Source organism: Thalassophryne amazonica, chromosome 11 (assembly GCF_902500255.1).
Source record: "Thalassophryne amazonica chromosome 11, fThaAma1.1, whole genome shotgun sequence".
Lineage (NCBI taxonomy): Eukaryota > Metazoa > Chordata > Actinopteri > Batrachoidiformes > Batrachoididae > Thalassophryne > Thalassophryne amazonica.
The window spans coordinates 87,418,501-87,438,858 of record NC_047113.1 but is presented as its reverse complement, the minus strand read 5'-3'; positions in this window follow the sequence as shown (position 1 = coordinate 87,438,858).

Genomic DNA, 20,358 nt, shown 5'->3' with positions numbered 1-20,358 from the left:
CCCCAATTTCTACTTCTAAATTACGCCCTTGTTTTTAATGAAGGACTGGCCTTCCTGTACCTCTGGAACCAGTGGCAAGCTGGCCGTATAGCATCTCCTTGGGCATTCTGCATCCTGCATGTGCCTGATATGACCAGGCAAATGCAAGCACCTTTGAGTGAGCAAGTTGAATAGGCTTGGTATTCCTGCCTTGGCCAGGACATTCTTGTTTGAGACACAGTCTCACCAGGTAATGCCCAGAATTCTCCTGATGCAGTGTAGTTGGAAAATATAAAGTGTTATGTGTCGGATGCAGTCGGAGCACCGACCAGCGTTTGACAGGACCCAGCATAAAGGAAACAGAGCACGGTTCAAAGGATAACAGAATTTAATGACATAACAGTGAGTTCTCAATTAATAACCAATAAGTGCGCGGTCTGGCGAGGTGGAAAAACGGCGCGCTCCCAGCAGCACAAACGGTCCAGAGCCAGAACAGTTCGGACCCAAGGACCCCGCCGACACCCCCCAGGTGGCCGCGACCAACCGAGTCTGTGAAAGAAGAAACCATAATGTGAGTCCACCACTCCACACACAGAGAGACCACTCAAAGGTGTACATAATCAGCAAACACTTCCTGGCTTAATCACCAATCAGCTTCCCACCCTGCAGGCATGGAACACCCAGTTCAATTCTCCACTGCAGTGGAAGCTGATTAAACGACTAACATAACAGCTCAATATAATAAGGTGTGAGGGACACCACATCTACTGACTGTACTCATGTTAGTCACAAAACCTAAAGTACCTCAGGAAGTGTGCTGACGAGCGTGAGACCTCACCCCCTCCTCTTTCACAGACCATGGCATCAAACCTGGTACGGTCTCTGCGTCCATAATGATGAGATGGTTCTCCAAATGTCGATCTCACCCGTCTGGTCACAAGGTCGAGTCTCTGGCAAATACACACTGTGTACTCCAGACTTAAATGCAACCATGCCCCAATCCATACAGATGCACCACAGCTGTGAGTCCTGACGAGCTGCACATGACAAGCCTCAGGTGATCAGGGTGAGGTCCTGATAACTCAGCCACACATCAGCCACTCAGTCCTGAACGCATGCCACCTGGAAGGAAAGACAGAAAACAGAAACAAAAGCCAGCCAGGCACCCCAGCCACACAACATAAAGTCTGCATTTTTGGCAGGCATACAGTCTGCAATCTTGGTGGGAATACAGGGCCTGTGCTTCCCTAGCAGAGAGCAGTGTGCTGAGCACACAGGCTTGATACAGATACAGAAGCAGGTAAATATTCTTTATTGTCATTGAAATGGGTGCAAGCCTTTCAGTGCACATATAAACCTAAGTAAATCACATGCAGACCTGGAAGGTCTGGGAAAGAAAAGAAAATAAACATCAAATTTAAAAAGGTAGGTCCAGAGAGCAAACTATATATATATATATATATATATATATATATATATATATATATATATATATGCGTGCGTGTGTGTGTGTGTGTGTGTGTGTATACATAGTAGCAAAAAAAAGAGATTACATATAAACCCAATGTGTAACCACTACACCATCATCTCTCCCTTGATGAAATCTCGGGAGCACTGATTTTAATTCCGCATGAGTAAAATCACCAGCGATAATGTGCACTCTGTCCGGATGTCAGTTCAGCTGTAGGCTAATGTTGCTATGTAAAAGTCCAAGGGCCGAACTAACATTAGCATCCGGTGGAATACAAACAGTGGTTAGCAAGAATCCAGTAAACTCCAGAGGAAGGTAAAATGGCCGCAATTTAACAGTTAAATATCCCAGCTCTGGGGGACAGTGGCTGGCTGTCATCCCTGTATTGTTACACCATTTGTTGTGGATGTACATACATAACCCTCCTCCTTTGGTCTTACCAGAGTCACTGGTCCTGTCGAGCCACTGCATTGAATAGCATGCTAACTCGATAGCCGAGTCTGGAATGGATGAGTGTCGCCAAGTTTCCGTAAGAGTAGGATACAGCAGTCTCTGGTGAAGTTATCCAAACCTGCCTCCAGCCTTAGTTTATCCATTTTATTAAGAGAGGGATCTTACATTGGCGAGGGAGTGGCTGGGAAGCGGTGGTTTGTGTGGCCACTTCCGTAGCCTGGGTTGCCAGCTGGCCCTGCACCCCTACTTCTGTTTACACTCCCTACACTGCCTCCACTTTCTTCTCATTGGGATCAGCAGAGAGCTGGGGTCTCTTGCTATATGTACCAGGATGTTGTATGAACGAGTAGACTCTGTTGTAATCCTCCTCTCGCACGAAACTCTAATTTTTAACAGGTTATGTTGACTGTAGGTGGTGTTAGCTCAACAGAAAGTTGCAAAAAAATGTAGAATGTACATAAACAACAAAACAAAGTACTGAAAGTTAAGCCGCTGTGTCAATGCTCGCTGCAATCTTATGACTCCATCTCACATACACCGTCATCTTAGTGTTGGAGGTCAGTAAGGGGTTGTCCAGACCCTCTTCCCAAGGTAGGCCATTGCTGCTGTTGATGCTTGAGTTCAACTCAGCATCAAGGAAGAGGTTGTTGGAGCTAATGGAGCCAAGGTAGGTAAAGACCTCAACCACCTCAAGGTACTACCTCAAGGGTGTAGTCACCAATGGTGATGTGGATGATGCTGACATGCTGACCCATGATTTTGGTCTTCTTGAAGCTAATGGTGATACTAAACTTAGTGCATGCATGTGGGAAACAGCTAATAAGTTGTAGTAAAGCCTCGACAGTGTGTACAGTCAGGGCAGTGGCATCTCCCAATAACATCTCCCTTTTCCACACTTTGGGCACAGAGAACTGGTCAACTCCACTCACCGTGTTTGGAGGCGAGTTGATGCATGTTTGTTTTGTGTCTTTTTTCTAAATTCACAAAGACTTTTAATCCAGCTCCAACAAACGTTTAAAAGCTACCAGAACCCATTTTCAACAAACGCCTTCCACCTCTGGGGTAAAGCACACTGACTTTTGAGCTGATTTCAAACCATCAGCCATCCTGTTGGTAAAACCAGCCAATTCTGAAGCCTTGGCTAAAGCCTTGGCTGAAGCCTTGGGATCACCTGGGGAGACTACTGAGTTAATCCCTGACTCAAGTGAGCATGCTGCAAAGAGCCTAACCCATCAACAACGGACGGGCAGGTCATCCGAACCACCTCTTCAATGCATCAGCTAATTGACCCAGTTAAAGGTTCCAGAAAAAGGGTTTTGTTGTCAATGGATGCAAAGTGCTTCTTTTTTAAACATATTCATATATTTGTTTAATAATTTTCTTAAAAATAATTTCATCACTAATCAGATTTATTTACTTAAAGACTTTAAGCTTCATCTCTCTTTCTTTCACCGTCTCATGAGAAAGCAAATTGTTTCCATAAATGAACTTATTTCATCACTGTCCACAAACATGCCGGTAAACTGATCATTTCTTGTATACTTGTAAATAAAATGTAAATATTTCTGCTGTGGTTCATTTTGTGTTCAGAAGGAAACGCTTGGCCAATCGTATCATAGAATTCAGACGGAAACCCTTGGCCAATCGTATCGTAGAATTCAGACTTTCAGACCCGAGACTAATTAATTAAAGTGAGACTGATAAATTAATGAATGTTTAAATTGAAGTACCTATGGTTTAAATAGGTGGTGCCCTGAGGATATTATTGTAATTAAATAATTATTAAACCCTAAATCGGCCGGTGACCTCCAAGATTCACTGGATCGGTTCACAGCCGAGTGTGAAGTGGCTGGGATGAGGATCAGCACCTCTAAATCTGAGGCCATGGTTCTCAGCAGGAAACTGATGTATTGCCTACTCTGGGTAGGGAATACGACCTTGCCTCAAGTGAAGGAGTTCAAGTACCTCAGGGTCTTGTTTACGAGTGAGTGGACGATGGAGCGTGAGATTGGCCAGAGAATCGGAGCAGCAGGGGCGGTATTGCATTCGCTGTATCTCGATCTACTGGTAAATCTTCATTCCTACTCTCACCTATGGTCATGAGTGTTGGGTCATGACCGAAAGAACTAGATTGTGGGTACAAGCGGCCGAAATGGGCTTCCTCAGGAGGGTGGGTGGTGTCTCCCTTAGAGATAGGGTGAGAAGTTCGGTCATCCATGGGAGGCTCGGTGTAGAGTCACTGCTCCGTCACATTGAAAGGAGCCAGCTGAGGTGGTTCAGGCATTTGGTAAGGATGCCTCCTGGGCGCCTCCCAAGGGATGTGTTCCAGGCATGTCCATCTGGGAAGAGACCCTGGGGAAGACCCAGGACTAGGTGGAGAGATTATATCTTCACAATGGCCTGGGAACACTTCGGGATCCACTAGTCAGAGGTGGTCAATGCGGCATGGGAAAGGGAAGTCTGGGGTCCCCTGCTAGACCTGTTGCCCCCGTGACCCGAACCCGGAAAAGCGTTTGAAGATGAGTGAGTGAGTGAGTGTGAGTAAACCCTAAAATTGTTAATTATTTTAGTGACCCATTAAATGAGGTCTAGGCCAATGTAACTGAATTTGAGAGTTTAACAATACTTTCACTATTTTTGGTGCTCTGCATGAGGCCAATAACACATTGTGAGGCTTAACTACTTATTCACTACATTAAATTGGTGCCCGTGTGAGGTGCCATTCATTCCAAATAATTAAATTAATGTAATTTCATTACAGTTTACTTTGGTACACCCGTGGGCAATATAGAATTTTGTTACATATTATTATATTGGTGCCCCGTTGTGAGACATGTAAATTCGCTATAAATAAAATAAAAAGCAACCATTTATGATTGTGAACTTCAGGTATATAGGGGAGTAGGCTTGCTAATATACTGACTGCAGTAGAAAACAAATAGTGAGGAATTTGGCAGCACTGGCTTCAGAGTTGTGAAAAATTCCACATGACAGACGTTACATGACGGATGGTACATTTGATTCATTAACATGACTTGCAGATTGATGCATTGCATCAATTACACACTTTCATTTATTTCTGGGTCTAAAATGTTTTTAGGAACTCTGAGAAAACTGTTTCCACTTCCGTTACATGTTCGACCTTTCTAGAGACATAAAAAAAAAAAAAAAATCAAATGTAAAAATCTGGAAAATGATAACCAACCAATTTAACTAATCATTTGACAGTCAAAATTCATGTGAGAAAGGGATTTCCTACTGAATTCAACTTACATTGTAAAGTTGGGGGGTTTATAAATAAGTTGCACCCTTTTTCAGAATCTGTAACTGAAAATAATTTTTGCCGTCATGTCCCATTTTTCATGGAATTGCTCACTTAATGTACCCATTTGTATATTAAAACGTTCCATGCAAGGTGTTTTCAGAGAGATGCTGTCAGATGTATGGCAGAGAAAAAAGAACACACACAAGAAAAATAAAACTCAATGCGCACTGTATAGGAAGTGTAGAAAAGGGTGTGGTTTTATTTAATATTTAGTTTGTTTTGTCCGCCATCGTGACAGCTTGTTAGTTAATGTTAGTTAGTTAATGCTCGTGAATTGCTGGTTGTTATTACTGCCAAATTCTCTGAAACACCTTTGGAAATGGCTTATGGTAGAGAAATGAACATTCAGTTCACAGGCAACAGCCACTGGCCACCAAAAGCTTATGCACTTTGTTCAATTACTTATGAGCTCTGAAAATGGAGAGACTATGTCTATAAATGCAACAGTTCCTAAATGTTTCACCCCTTAAATTAAAGCTGAAAGATGACCAGCACATTTTCATTGTTTTATTCTTGGCTCATTGTGATTTACAACAGAAATGTTACAAAATATGTCACTGTCCATCTACTTATAGATCTTACTGTTGACCAAGAGGTTGATGCATCCAGGATGTGGTGAGTTCACAAAATGATGCATTTAAATCATTTGCTCAAATCAAAGCACTAGGGCAAATTCAGGAGCCATATTTTGTGACATCACATTCATCAAAAACAGCAGAAATGCACTCATCTTTGGAGTTATTTCCACATGCTTACAGTGTATGTGTGGGGTGAAGCAACGATAAAGAACAAACTGGTGCCAGACAGTGGAAGGTATGCTGCCAGAAGTGAGTCAGAAAGTACTGGCATTGAAACGTCTGGGTGAGTGGGCAGGTGTCACAGTTCACTTTAAGCAATGCCTGGAGGGTTATTTTATTTTGTGCTATATCTGGAAAACAATCATTCATATATTGGAATGTCATGGCATCTGAGTCATTGTTGCATCGTGTGCATTGTGCTATGTGGGAGGGACACGGCTGATGTCTCGCCTGTGTGATTTTAACTGCAAATCAAACTGTCATCTTCTGCTGTTTATGCCCATTTTCTCATTAATATGGCCAAACACCTACAGTCACTCATTCCCCTGCCATTGGCCAGTAATTTCTCTATTCGTCATGTGTACAAAAGCTTTTACATTTTAAAATGACACCAGTCTGTCTGAAAAAATGTTGCTATAGAGGAGGATTTTCTTTTACCAAAATATCTCATCTAGACTTGCATCTCAGATGTACCTTCTGGGAAATTGGAGCTGAACTTTCCAGTCTTTTTTTTTAAGAAAATTCTCCTCTATACAATGTCATCATGAAGCTGTATAACTGGGGACACAAAATGCAAAACATGCACTATGCACAATTTCTCCAGTCACAGTTACAGACGCTTATAACTTCTGGGTTCTCTGGGTGTCTTGGCGACTTTTTCTCCTTCTTGCACAGTCAGTTTTTGAGAACTGTCTATTCCATGCAGATTTACAATAGGATGCCATACTGTTTGGATTCCTTCATAATTGATGTAAATAAAGTCCAAGACATATTCAGTGACATGGAAATGTTCACCTTTTACCATTCATGTATTTATCCCCTGATTTGTCTGAAGAAAACTGGCAAAAATACTGATTACTGTATTTATAGGTATTATGTCGCAGACATGAACGAGCAAAGTTCTTCAGCATTGCACCATGTCATTTAGGTCCTTCAGACTTTTTTGAGCAAATGCTTCAGAAGAGCATTAGCAGGGCTAAAACCTTTCAGCTTTTTTCCTTTTGTTGCCTTTCAGCTTTTGGGGGGGTCTTATCATATCTCAGTATTTTCATATCAATATGATATATGATATGAGTATGATTTCACACAAAGCACAGCAACAGTGAAAATTAAACATTCTTAAACAAAATAGTAATAATACCACACTCATTTTGCACTCATCATAAGGTTAGGATACTGTGCCCTCCAAAAGTATTTCAAATAAAAGAAATACAAAAAACACAAAGAATAAAAAATTCTAGAATTATTTTCCTCAAACTTAAACTGAAAGCTTGATAATAGATGTAAATAATAATCAGTTTTATTGCCAGTTTTCTTCAAACAAGTCAGGGGATGGAAACATGAACATTTCCAAGTCACTGAATATGTCTTGGACTTTATTTACTTCAATTATGAAGAAATTCAAAAGTTTCTTTCACCAAAACATCAAATCTAGGCTTGTATCTCAGATGTACTTTCTGGAAAATTGTAGCTGAACTCTCGGGTCTGATTTTTAAGAAATTCCTCCTCTACACCACTTCATCAGGAAGCTGGATTTTATATTTTGAATTAAATTTATACCAAGTTTTAGAGATTTGCTATCAGTTTGAGTTTAAGTAAGATAATTTTAGACATTAAAAAATGGCCTTTTACTCACCAATATAAGTAGGAGTCCGTGGTTCAGACGATGTGTTCAAATTCAGAACTGGCTCCAACATTTTTCTTCTTCTATGAAGGTGGATTAGAACTTTTTGTGGAACACAGCACCAACTACTGGACAGGAGAGATCTAGCAGTCAATATGTATCACCAATTTCACAATGCAGCTCTTTTTTTTTTTTTTTTTTTTTTTGCATGTGCTGTGACATGTCACTCATCTGTCTCCAGTCAGATTTCCTGGGAGTCCAGCGCAACCCTGAGCTCTGCTCTAGCTCCACCCATGCCAGGAACTGTTCAACATTTGACATTTTCTGTTTCACTGTGGACTCAAAATTTGGCACTTCCTGTTTTAGTGTGAACTTGTCACTGAGTTCCCGCAAGATTCCATGAAATTTCATCTGTCAATCCAGGAAGCAGTGATCTTCACGGCACTGCATGGCGCTTTGCTCGTATAACGAAGGGGCCTATTCAACATGCAACCGATCATCTTGGCTTTTATGGCTTTTATATCATTTTTATTTTATTTCAAGTTGTAGAGATTTGCTTTCAGTTTGAATTTAAGGACGATAATTTTAGAATTCATTATGATGATGATGATTATTATTATTTTTTTTTTTTTTTTTTGTATTTGAAATAGCATAAACAAATTAAATGTGTGAAATACCAAATGTTCCAATGCTTTTTGGGGGCACTGTATGTATATATATATGTGACCACAGGACCTTTGTGGCCGGGACGGCAGGGGGATTGAAACCGACAGCTCGCACTAAAGATGATTCCTCTACCAGGTCAGCCAAAGGGGAATTCCCCGTTAGCCAAGCTAGCGGGAACGTCTTTTCAATCAGGACCCGGGACCTGGTACGGACAGACATCAGACGTCTGCAGGCTTGCCTCTACTGGTAGTTGGCTCTCACTGCGGTATTGTATCACTTCCTGTTCCGGAACACAGCGGTGTTTTGCTGTATCTGTTAGCTGTTTAATCTGCGCAGTTAGATTGATCTAGATAACAATTTGTTTCACAGTGTAATCTTCACATGCCTTAACTAAAGCACTCCCTCTGCTGAATCATCTCTAAATTATTTACACATTATTCACTTTAGAATAGAATAGAGTAGAATAGAATAGAATAATTCTTTATTGTCAACCGATGTGGAAAACTGTCTTTGGCTCACCAGCACAAAAAAGACAAAAAAAACAGTCATAAAACATTCATACAAACACACGAATAAAACAAAAATAAGATACATAAAATACATGGAAGTAAAAGAAGAAATAGAATAAGACCTAGTAAGATAAATAAAATGTACAGTAAGATCTAATAAAATCAAATAAAACAGAAGTAAAGCAGTTCAGGTTTAATTTGTGGAGTGGTCACTTTTTTGAGTTCATTATGGTGATGGCATTTGGTATAAAAGATTTTTTGAAAGAACCTTTGGCCAGAGGAGCTCTGTAGCGCCTCCCAGACTTCAAGAGCTCAAACTTTGTGTGTTTTTAGGAATCTGCTAGCTTAGCGCAGCTATTAGCTCTTAGCCGGTTTAGCATGGCGGCTTCTCCTGTCTCTCCCGCACTTTTCTGCTCTGGGTGTGAAATGTTTAGTTATTCCTCGGCCTCCTTTAGCAGTAATGGTACTTGTAATAAGTGTAGCTTATTCGTAGCTTTGGAGGCCAGGCTGGGCGAATTGGAGACTCGGCTCCGCACCGTGGAAAATCCTACAGCTAGCCAGGCCCCTGTAGTCGGTGCGGACCAAGGTAGCTTAGCCGCCGTTAGTTCCCCTCCAGCAGATCCCGAGCAGCCGGGAAAGCAGGCCGACTGGGTGACTGTGAGGAGGAAGCGTAGTCCTAAACAGAAGCCCCGTGTACACCGCCAACCCATTCACATTTCTAACCATTTTTTCCCCACTCGGCGACACACCCGCCAAGGATCAAACTCTGGTTATTGGCGACTCTGTTTTGAGAAATGTGAAGTTAGAGACACCAGCAACCATAGTCAGTTGTCTTCCGGGGGCCAGAGCAAGTGACATTGAAGGAAATTTGAAACTGCTGGCTAAGGCTAAGCGTAAATTTGGTAAGATTGTAATTCACGTTGGCAGTAATGACACCCGGTTACGCCAATCGGAGGTCACTAAAATTAATATTGAATCGGTGTGTAACTTTGCAAAAACAATGTCGGACTCTGAGTGACATGTTTAGCCGCATGTTCTCCTTGAATTGCTGGCTGTCTGAGTGGTGTCCAAAAAATGAGGTGGGCTTCATAGATAATTGGCAAAGCTTCTGGGGAAATTTTAAGCAATTTTAATTTATTTAAGCATAAAAATTCAAAAAGAAAAAATAATATAGCACCTTCAACTGCACCACAGACTAAAACAGTTAAATGTGGTCTATTAAACATTAGATCTCTCTCTTCTAAGTCCCTGTTAGTAAATGATATAATAATTGATCACACATATTGATTTATTCTGCCTTACAGAAACCTGGTTACAGCAGGATGAATATGTTAGTTTAAATAAGTCAACACCCCCGAGTCACACTAACTGCCAGAACGCTCGTAGCACGGGCCGAGGCGGAGGATTAGCAGCAATCTTCCACTCGAGCTTATTAATTAATCAAAAACCCAGACAGAGCTTTAATTCATTTGAAAGCTTGACTCTTAGTCTTGTCCATCCAAATTGGAAGTCCCAAAAACCAGTTTTATTTGTTGTTAACTATCGTCCACCTGGTTGTTACTGTGAGTTTCTCTGTGAATTTTCGGACCTTTTGTCTGACTTAGTGCTTAGCTCAGATAAGATAATTATAGTGGGCGATTTTAACATCCACACAGATGCTGAGAATGACAGTCTCAACACTGCATTTAATCTATTGTTAGACTCGATTGGCTTTGCTCAAAATGTAAATGAGTCCACCCACCACTTTAATCATACCTTAGATCTTGTTCTGACTTATGGTATGGAAATTGAAGACTTAACAGTATTCCCTGAATACCCCCTTCTGTCTGATCATTTCTTAATAACATTTACATTTACTCTGATGGACTACCCAGCAATGGGGAATAAGTTTCATTACAGTAGAAGTCTTTCAGAAAGTGCTGTAACTAGGTTTAAGGATATGATTCCTTCTTTATGTTCTCTAATGCCATATACCAACACAGTGCAGAGTAGCTACCTAAACTCTGTAAGTGAGATAGAGTATCTCGTCAGTAGTTTTACATCCTCATCGAAGACAACTTTGGATGCTGTAGCTCCTCTGAAAAAGAGAGCTTTAAATCAGAAGTGCCTGACTCCGTGGTATAACTCACAAACTCGCAGCTTAAAGCAGATAACCCGTAAGTGGGAGAGGAAATGGCGTCTCACTAATTTAGAAGATCTTCACTTAGCCTGGAAAAAGAGTCTGTTGCTCTATAAAAAAGCCCTCCGTAAAGCTAGGACATCTTACTACTCATCAATAATTGAAGAAAATAAGAACAACCCCAGGTTTCTTTTCAGCACTGTAGCCAGGCTGACAAAGAGTCAGAGCTCTATTGAGCCGAGTATTCCTTTAATTTTAACTAGTAATGACTTCATGACTTTCTTTGCTAATAAAATTTTAACTATTAGAGAAAAAATTACTCATAACCATCCCAAAGACGTATCGTTATCTTTGGCTGCTTTCAGTGATGCCGGTATTTGGTTAGACTCTTTCTCTCCGATTGTTCTGTCTGAGTTATTTTCATTAGTTACTTCCTCCAAACCATCAACATGTCTATTAGACCCCATTCCTACCAGGCTGCTCAAGGAAGCCCTACCTTTAGTTACGGAGTTGCGGAGGAAGTGGACATTAGTACTTTTTCGGCACATTCCATTGTTAGAGAAGATTTGGGCATGAAGCGAGTGGCTGCGAAGTTCGTGCCGAGGTTGCTGATGGCGGGCCAAAAGCACCTCCGTGTTGAAGTCACACAGGACATGCTGGACTCCATTCACACTGATCCCAGCTTTATGGACACCATTATAACCGGTGATGAGTCCTGGGTGTACGGGTACGACCCGGAAACCAAATTCCAGTCGTCACAGTGGAAGCATTCCACGTCGCCATGACCGAAGAAGGTGCACCAAGTGCGCAGCAATGTTAAGGTAATGCTGTTTTTTTTTTACTCCCGTGGTGTGGTACACCACGGGTACGCACCACAGGGTCAAACAGTAATGAAGAAATATTACAGAGATGTCCTCCGTCGCATCCGTGATGCTGTACGGCGCAAGAGACGGGAGTTGTGGGCCACAGGAAATTGGTGCCTCCACCACAACAATGCTCCAGCTCATTCCTCCAACTTAATTCTGACTTTTTTCTCTCAAAACCAAACTCCTGTTCAAAACACGCGTGTTGAGACGAGGGAGGACATCATGGCTGCAACGACGGTGGCGCTGCGCTCTATCCCGAAAGAGGCTTTTTTGGAATGCTTCCAACAGCGGCGACACCGCTGGGAGAAGTGTGTGGAGTCCCAAGGAGACTACTTCGAGGGTGATTAGGTTTCCAGCGCTCCAGGTAAGCCAGTTTTTTTCCCCAGCCAAAGGTCCGATACTTTTCTCACAGACCTTGTATATATATATATATATATATATATATATATATATATATAGTGAGGAAAATAAGTATTTGAACACCCTGCCATTTCACAAGTTCTCCCACTTAGAAATCATGGAGGGGTCTGAAATTTTCATCTTTGGGCGCATGTCCACTCTGAGAGACATAATCTAAAAAAAAAAAAAAAAAAATCCGTAAATCACAATGTATGATTTTATATATATATATATATATATATATATATATATATATATATATATATATATATATATATATATATATATATATATATATATAATTTATTTGTATGTTACTGCTGCAAATAAGTATTTGACCCCCTACCAACCAGCAAGAATTCTGGTTCTCACAGACCTGTTAATTTTTCTTTAAGAAGCCCTCTTATTCTGCACTCTTTACCTGTATTAATTGCACCTGTTTGAACTTGTTACCTGTATAAAAGACACCTGTTCACACACTCAATCAATCACACTCCAACCTGTCCACCATAGCCAAGACCAAAGAGCTGTCTAAGAACACCAGGGACAAAACTGTAGACCTGCACAAGGCTGGGATGGACTACAGGACAACAGGCAAGCAGCTTGGTAGAAGACAACTGATTATTTATTAGAAAGTGGAAGAAACACAAGATGACTGTCAATCTCCCTCGGTCTGGGATTCCATGCAAGATCTCACTTTGTGGGGTAAGTGTTGTGAAAGTGTAGTGACACGGACCCACAACAGGGGGCGGTAATGAACGGACAATGGATTAAGCCAAACAGTAACAGTTTAATGTTGTGAATTGCACAACGGAATACAGACAATTGCAGTTGAGGAGTACAGTCAATCATACACAAGGTGACGTGTGGGCAGGCTCGAGGATAGAAGACGTCTGTCCAGAGAAGAGCCGGATCCCACACGGCTTCCACCGCCAACGGATCTGAAGAACGCCGGAGCCGCCAAGTCCTGGGTTCCAGGTGGCCACCGTCTCCAGCTGTCAGACCTGGTACTGCTGGCAGAAACAGAAATAGTTAATGGTGGGTGTGTGGATACACACCCAGTAATCTCTCCGTACTCAGTTCCTTCGGGAGGGAGAACCACCACCTCCGGAAACAATGTCACCCATGCAGCTCCTGTTGGTCTCTTTCCTGGATGGAGTGAGAGGCGAAGAACATCGCCCTCTCACTGTTCGCCAAGCCAGCCTCCGACAGAGCCCGCAGGAACACGGCTGCACACAGAGCAATATTTTAATCTCAATAATTGCAGAGAAGGTTACCTGAGTGGTAGCTGATTTCTCGGCGGGTAGGTGGAGTTGCAATCCGGCTTTTATGGTGATGGTAGAATGAGTGACAGCTGGTGCTGTTGACGAGTGACAGCTGTCACTCTCTGTTGCTCGGACGCCCTCTCGTGCTTGAAGCCCGAACTTCAATCAGGGCGCCCTCTGGTGGTGGTGGGCCAGCAGTACCTCCTCTTCAGCGGCCCACACAACAGTAAGGTTGATTCTGAGAAAGCTCAGACCTACACGGGAGGGCCTGGTCAATGACCTGAAGAGAGCTGGGACCACAGTCACAAAGATTACATTAGTAACACATGATGCTGTCATGGTTTAAAATCCTGCAGGGCAGCAAGGTCCCCCTGCTCAAGCCAGCACATGTCCAGGCCCATTTGAAGTTCACCAGTGACTATCTGGATGATCCAGAGGAGGCATGGGAGAAGGTCATGTGGTCAGATGAAACCAGAAAAGAGCTTGTTGGAGTCAACTCCACTTACCATGTTTAGAGGATGAGAACAACCCCAAGAAAACCATCCCAACTGTGAAGCATGGGGGTGGAAACATCATACTCTGGGGGTGCTCTTCTGCAAAGGGTACAGGACGACTGCACCATATTGAAGGGAGGATGGATGGGGTCATGTATTGCAAGATTTTGGCAAACAACCTCCTTCCCTCAGTAAGAGCATTGAAGATGGGTCATGGCTGGGTCTTCCAGCATGACAATGACCCCAAACACACAGCCAGGGCAACTAAGGAGGGGCTCCGTAAGAAGCATTTCAAGGTCCTGGAGTAGCCTGGCCAGTCTGTAGACCTGAACTCAATAGAAAATCTTTGGAAGGAGCTGAAACTCCAAATCTGAAAGATTTGGAGAAGATCTGTATGGATGAGTTGGCCAAAATCCCTGCTGCAGTGTGTGCAAACCTGGTGAAAAACTACAGGAAATGTTTGACCTCTGTAATTGCAAACAAAGCCTACTGTACCAAATATTAACACTGATTTTCACAGGTGATCAAATACTTATTTGCAGCAGTAACTTACAAATAAATTATTAAAAAATCATACATTGTGATTTCTGGATTTTTTTGTTTTTTTAGATTATGTCTCTCACAGTGGACATGCACCTAAGATGAAAATTTCAGACCCCTCCATGATTGCTAAGTGGGAGAACTTGCAAAATCGCTAGATGGCCACAGACTCACACGCCACATGTGTTGGGGGGGCAACACATGCACAATACACACGCACGGCACATGTGTAGTGGGGGGTGCTGACCCTCTGGCACATCACATGTGTGTTGCTTGGCACCTCCACAGTCGTGGGTGCACTTAGACAAATTCCACAGCCAGTGGCCGCATGCTGACAGCGCGAATGGCACCACGTTTTCTAAGTGTCCAGTGAGCGGTATTGAATGTTCGTTTGTGTCACCTGGAATTTGGCCGACACCTGTCGTGAGAGGGATCGAATGGGTTCTCACAGGGCACACTCTGTCTTTCGGCCGCTGGTGTGTGCGAGTAGTTGTAGCGACAGGTGTACGAGTCGTTAGAGGCAGCTCCTATTTTTCACGAATGACGTGTAATTCCTCCATGGTGCGCTAGTCAGCTTCAATCGTGTTTTGTGTGAAGGGGCCCTTGTGGATGCACTGCATATGTATTATCAATATTCAGATCTGCCCACACTAAAAATGAGTCTGGCTTTTGCGAAAGAAAAAAAAAGATTGAAACCTGCTGATCAGTTAATCATATTTTATTGTCACATGGAAATCTGTAGCTTGATTTCTCAATGCAGTTAGAGATTGTTTATTTTTCCTCAGCGCAGACCTGTAGAGTTTCAACTCACCTCATGTCACCTACTGTAGCTATAATTTGTATGGCAGCTCCACTGTGACAGTTTTAGGCTCTGCTGTGGGCAGACATTGCCAAGGCAAATGTCAGAGATGTATTTATGGGTTGACAGGCAGCTGGTGAATTTTTACACCTAATTCCACTTAGTCTAAATTTATAGTGCCTATATAAAAAGTACTTGGACAAACCTGTGGTACAGTATGCATCAGGCTGAAGTGAAGCTGTGTGGCAAGTATGTGTTCTGTCTGGCTGACAAGGAAACATTTGCATTTGTTTTAATTCCAATAGTATTTAGAGGTATGGTGACACTGCAGTGACATTCACTATATGTAAATGTCTGACCTATTTGAGTTGTGGTATCCAACTGCTGCATTGAAACAGAAAAGAAACCCGATCTCAACACACCCACAAACATGCACACAGGTGTGTGTGACAATTACTACTGGTCAGAGTTGTTCACATGTGTGTATAGAGCTCTACCCAGCATAATTATATACCAGTTTGATTACATACTGAAACATTTAAATGTCACAGACTTCTTTTTTATTTATTTTAATTACAAGCCCACACACTCGGTTATGTGGGTGAGTTCTTGCGCAAAGGAGCACACTGTGGTGTCTGAGTGTGACCACTAGGGAGCAGTCACACTATAAATAGAGGCTGCGGTGCTGAGAGTGGGCAAATATGAGAGAGATGTAAATGAGAGTGCACAGAGAAAGCGAGCGAGTGGGTGACACCCTTAAGCTGTTCAAAGAGTGGAATAAAGTTGCCGTTGTTCCATTGAAAGCATTGTCACTTCTTCACTAAGACAAACCCAAAATAACTCTGTCATAACTGTTGGGAAGGTGTCGTAACACGGACCCACAACAGGGGGCGCTAATGAACGGACAATGGATAAGGGAAGGAGTAACAATTTAATGTTGCACAAGAACACAACGTAAAATAAACAAAGGTACTGCCAATCACACACAAGAGGATTGCGGGCAGGCTCGAAGATAGGAGACCTCAGATGAACGAAGAGCCGGGACCCACACCGCTTCTACCACCAACGGCCTGAAGAACACCGAAGCCGCCAAGCCCCGAGTCCCCAGGTGGTCTCTGTCCTCCGTTGTCGGCCCTGGTACTTGTATCGTAGGAGATTTCTCGGCGAGGAGGTGGAGTCGCCACCCGGCCTTTATGGTGATGGTGATGATGAGATGATGAGTGACAGCTGGTGTTGAGGATGATTGACGGCTGTCACTCCCAGTGGTTCTGGCGCCCTCTTGTGCCTGAAGCCCGCACTCCAAGCAGGGCGCCATCCGGTGGTGGTGAGCCAGCAGTACCTCCTCTTCGGCGGCCCACACAACAATAACTGGACACACATGGTTGTGAACACACATCTGTGTCCACTAGAGTGCAGTTCGGGCCTCGTATTTCTGTCCAAACCCAACATGCACCTGACAGAGTAATGACCAAACCCACCCCGAACCCAATGCTGTTAATGTCTCTGTTATTTCCATCCCATACAATTCCCGCAAACAGGAAGAAAGTTTTATTTATTTATTTATTTTACAAAAAAGCATGTTTTCATAATGTGAAGCAGACCTGTTGGCCCCAGCACATAGAGTAAATAAATCTTTTAATCTGACCTGTTGCATTGTTTTACCCGGATTCATCCTCACAGCCTGACGAAAACTGTTGTCCACAGAAGACACCCTTGTTTTTGGAGAGAATGTCTGAAAATACTTTAATTTTTTTTTTTTTTTTTTTTTTTTTTTTTTTGGAAATTGCTTTTTCCTTTCTTCACCAGGATGAACCCATAATAAAGCTGGGCTTACACTGTGCAAGTTTTGGCCCTTTTTCACCTGATTTTTCCCTCGTGCGAGAAGTTTTTGGATCGCGCCAAGTTTCAGCTTAATTGCATGTCCTGCATCGTGCAGTATACATGGAGTAAGGAGCTGCGTTTAACATCTCACGACCACCTCTCGATTGGCAATCATATGGTCGGATGAAAATCAAACCTGTTTGATATTCTGGTCGGCCATCGTGAGGGTTCCGCGCTGTTGAAGCAGCGCTACAAGCGTCTCTCGCACTGTGCCTGTACAAACACTGGAGAGAGCATAAACAGTGATCATCTCTTTGGGAGAGCAGCTTCTGTTTCTTTTTTCCCCCTATTCATCAACTCATTTAAAGTCTTGTATTTTTTTTTTGTTGTTGTTAAAACTTTGATGTCTCCCAACCAGAGTTTTTGTAAAAATAAGAAATGTAAATAAAGTTTGAAAAAAAAGAAAAAGAAAAAAAGTTTCTGTTTACGTTTTGCTTCTGCAAACATGAGTCCGACGTCTGGTTTTTGAACGTACAATGTGAGCAGTTAGATCGCATCAGAGCATCAGGTCGTATAGTGTGAGAACCTAAATTGTGCACTCTGAACTTTTACACCCTGTGGTTTTGTTGCACAGTTTGAGCTGGAGCTGAGTACAACTATTGAAAATATCATACAGTGTCTGCCCATCACAACATGATGGAACTGGTCAGGAGGAATCGACATTTTCCTGGTGAAGAGTCCATCTGAAACACTGAACTGCCTTGAGAAAAAAAGTAGCACATGGTAATGGTGACAGCACCTACATTCGGAGCGGCAGAAGACCTCCGCTTTAACAAAGCTGAAGAGGAATTTGAAGCATACGTTCAGCGACTCAAACAATTATTTGTGGAAAATGGAATAAAGTTTGTAGAAGAAAAGCCCAAGGTAGTGTTTTTTATGGTTGTTGGACAAAGACACCATGCACTGAGACTTATGTACACCAAAGAAACCCGCAGACTGTAAGTTGACTGATTTAATCAGTTATTTGAGAACACATTACGTGCAAAAATGAACTTTATCACCAAAAGATATAAGTTTAATACCAGAAAGCAGAGACAAGATGAGTCCATCAGTGATTTTATGACACGTTTAAGAACGCTAGCTCTGACATTTCAGTCTGAGACATTTTTGGTCAATGCTTAATGAGACAGGCTCGTTTGTGGTGTTACCAGTGAGAAACTCCGCAATGGCTTATTAAGTGCAGAGCAAAGTAAAGAGTTAATGCTCGCTGAAGCTTTTGATGTGAGCTTCATGCATGAAATGGCAGCACAGAATGACAAACAGTGACCATATAGGTCCTTAAAAGCAAATGCTGTGTCCCTAAAAGCTTTTTCCAAGAAGGAGGAACAAGGGAAGCCATGTCACAAATGTGGGAGGACAGGCCATCCACCAAATGATTGGCACTTTAAGGATGCTAAATGCCGCAGGTGCTTGAGAAAAGGGCACATCACCAGGACATGCAGAGAACGACCAGAGGAGGCGGGACACGCTAAGTTGGAGAAGAAGGGCATAACCAACCAGAGGTGAACCAATCATGTGACATCGGATTGATTCCACTGGGGGGAAGAGATGGAGCAGCAGAGGGCGCTGGAGATGCCGCATGATGACGTCATTACTCTCACCACTTCGTCTGAGGAGGTTGCCGACCACAATGGAGCAACAGGGCTGCAGGTTCCTTCAGCAGTGAAGAGAAAGGTTTTATCAAAAGGAGACTCTGGTAACAAAACCAGAAAGGGTAAAAAACTTTTTGCATTAAACAGTACTGGTGTAAATAAACTACTATGTGAATGTACAGGTATATGGAAACAGGATGAAAATGGAAAAAGACACCGGGGCAGCTGTTTCTCTGATATCTGAGTCACTGTACAAGCTTAGGTTTAGGAAGTTAAAACTTGAGCCTGCTAACTGTGATTTGAGAACATACAGCAAGCAAGGCCTAAAGGTCAAAGGTGTCAGTCTAGTAAGTGTGAAAAGTAAAGGGGCGAGACTGGATAAACAGGCTCGTGAAAGTGTTCAAACCTAGCCTTGGGTCAGGTAAAAGATATACGAGGTCAGTTAGAAAAGTATCCGACCTTTTTATTTTTTTCAAAAACCTGATGCATTTGAATCACGTGTGCTTGCATGAGCCAACCTTGAACCTTTGTGCGAATGCGTGAACTTTTTCACGCCTGTCGATTGCATCATTTGCTTGTAAGCAGCCTTTGTGTGAGGTGTGTGTCGTGCGCTCAGTGTTTTTTCATTCCAAGGAAAAAGACGGAACGACTGGAGCAGCGCTAATGCATCAAATTTTGCCAGAAACTGGGCAACAGCCATGTGGAAACCATTCAGATTATTCAGACAGCTTTCAGTGACGATCCTCTGGGCATCACACAGATTAAGGAGCGGTACAACCGGTTTAAAGACATCCGCACAACGGTGGAAAGTGAGCCGCGCTCCGGGCGGCCATCAACATGCTGAAATGACCAGATCATTTCCAAAGTGAACGCTGTGGTGATGTGGGACCGTCGTGTGACTATCCGAGAAACTGCGGAAGAGGTGGACATCAGCACTTTTTCGGCACATTCCACTGTGAAAGAAGATTTAGCCATGAAAAGGAGTGGCGGCGAAATTCTTTCCTGAAATCTTCTGACAGTGGAGCAAAAGCGCCTCCGTGTTGAAGCCTCACAAGAAATGTTGTGACATGCTCACCTCTTCCACAATTTCTCGGACAGTCACACAAATGAAAAGTCACCAAAAGCCATCTGAATCTTCCGAAAGGTGGAAGAGGTGGGCATCATATTTCAGAGTCCAGCATGTCCTGACAAGTGAATGTATATATATATCTCTGCAGTGCTTGTTGTCTGGGATCGTCAGAATAAAGTTTTGAGTGTCTTTATTCTCTATTCGCCAAAAGCAAAAATTTGTCTTTCGTCGTCGTCTTTGAAAGCCAGGTCAAATCAAAAACTCGATACAGAAATAGTTGACTTCGTAAGAAAAACGTTCACGAGATGAATTTGGAGATTAAGAAGAAAAAGGTTTTAACTTGAAAATTCATTAAAGGAAGTTACTAGCGCCTGTGCGGTAACTTTACAAAAGTTGAGTTCTGTGGAAGGAAGAAAAAGTAATTTCTTGTTGCGCGCACAGACAAGAATTCAATTCAAACAACACGTGGTTGCAAGAACAAAGGGTCATAAAAATTGGACGGCAAGGCGA